Genomic DNA, 1,910 nt, shown 5'->3' on the forward strand with positions numbered 1-1,910 from the left:
ACAAAGAACTGTGGTCCAGCCAAGTTGACACACAGTTCCAACTATCACACTAGTTATGTCAGAATATGTAAGATGATGAAGGTTCAAGGTTCCTTCTCTTACTAAATGAGAAATATATCACCGAGTTTAAGAAGCAACCTCCCAAGCATATACTAAAACAAGTATCTCTATATATGTGAAACACCTATACCCCTGGGAAAGCTAAGAATGAAGAGCCCTTGCTTATAAAGTTGAAAGGGGTGGGGTACCAGGTATTCCCCAAGAAAACCCAAATATCCCAGAATAAGGTACAATACTTGGATTTCACGCTGACTCCAGGAAGTCAAGTGTTAGTGTCCTACCAGAAGCAGACCGTTATTAACTTCCCTGTCCCTACTTCCAGAAAACACCTTAGAGGCTTCCTAGGAAAGGCCGGGTTTTGTGGAATATGGATCCCTAGTTTTGAGCTTACAGCAAAGTTACTATATGAGGCTTTAAAAGGAGAGGGGAAAGCACTCCTAGATTGAACCCCTGTGTATTGGCAAGCCTTTCAAAAATTGAAATTGGATTTGAGAAAGACTCCTACTGTTGGGCTCTCACACCTAACAAAATCTTTTAAGCTGTTTATACACGGAAGACAATTTGGTTTTGTATGCGGAAGACAAGGGTGTTGTTTTAAGAGTTCTTACCCGAAAGCCGAAAGCGTAGAACCAGTCATCAGATCTGTAGCCTGTTTTTCAAAACAATTGGACCCGATGGCACAAGGGTGGCAAGGATAACTCTGAGTGGTGGCAGCCAATGCCCTATTATTAAAAAGAAGCCTCAAAACTCACACTAGGACAACCTACCAAAGTCCATATACCTCAACAAGTCCAAACTGTTTTAGAGGTGAAAAGGGACACTAGTTGTCTGTCAGAAGGAAGGATCCTTGAACAGACTGAGTGGTTAAAGAGAGCTCGTATTCAGATGAGCAATAATTTGTAGAATCAGATTAAAAGATACTTGCCTTCTCTTCACCTGGTTTTTGCCTCTCTTAGGACCTGCTGTAGTTATTTTGCTTTTACTTCTATTTGGTCTTGTCTGTATAAGCTTTTAGTCAAATTTGTATCCTCTGGGTTACACCAGTTTCAGGTTAAGCTAATGATGATGCGAGGCTTCCAATCCATAAGCAAGGAAGAGCCTGCCAGCCCATATAAACCATTAAAACAGACAGCGAGAGATTTATACTCTGGTAGGCAGGTGGACAATGCTTTGTCACCTTGAAGAAACTATAGAAGAGACCTCCACCCATGTCTTCCATAAAGAATTGTAAGTATGAAATCTCTCAGTTTGGGGAGTCAGACAAACAGGAAATCAGGTTGGCTGAATCAAGCAATCTCTACCTCAGTTTTCTTGGAATCTAAGCCTACATGCAGACCACCAAGACCACTAAGTAACCATTTCTGCTGGTGACAGATATTTGCTTGGGAGGAACAAACCATGCCCTTAGGCAAGAAAAGAATCTACATTTCAAAAGCTCTTTAAGCTTGACCAATTTTAAAGTGCTGATAAACCTCCTGAATTGTCCTTTGAGTACCTTGCTAGGTGCAGAGCATAGTAGTAAAATTCAATGTGACCAACAAAATGACCTTCCACCAGAGGCCAAAAAGAACAGGAGTCCCTTGCTAAGACTCAAAACAGGGTCCAGAGACATCACGCATGAGCAACATCCCAAAATAACTCATGTCAAGCATTCCAGCAGTTTCATGATGGGTACCATATTGGTTCTGACAGCCTTTGCGGTGGAATATATCTTGGCTACTTTCTGCGTGCATACCTGATTTTCATAACTCTACCTTTTTCTTGGGAGCTCTGGTAGCATAGTGGCTAAGGCACTTGACTGCTAACCAGAAGGCTGGCAGTTCAAACCCACCAGCCACTCCTTGGAAGGA

Source organism: Orycteropus afer, unplaced genomic scaffold (genome assembly GCF_000298275.1).
Source record: "Orycteropus afer afer isolate SDZICR_OR568_19922 unplaced genomic scaffold, OryAfe1.0 scaffold00286, whole genome shotgun sequence".
NCBI classification, from domain to species: domain Eukaryota; kingdom Metazoa; phylum Chordata; class Mammalia; order Tubulidentata; family Orycteropodidae; genus Orycteropus; species Orycteropus afer.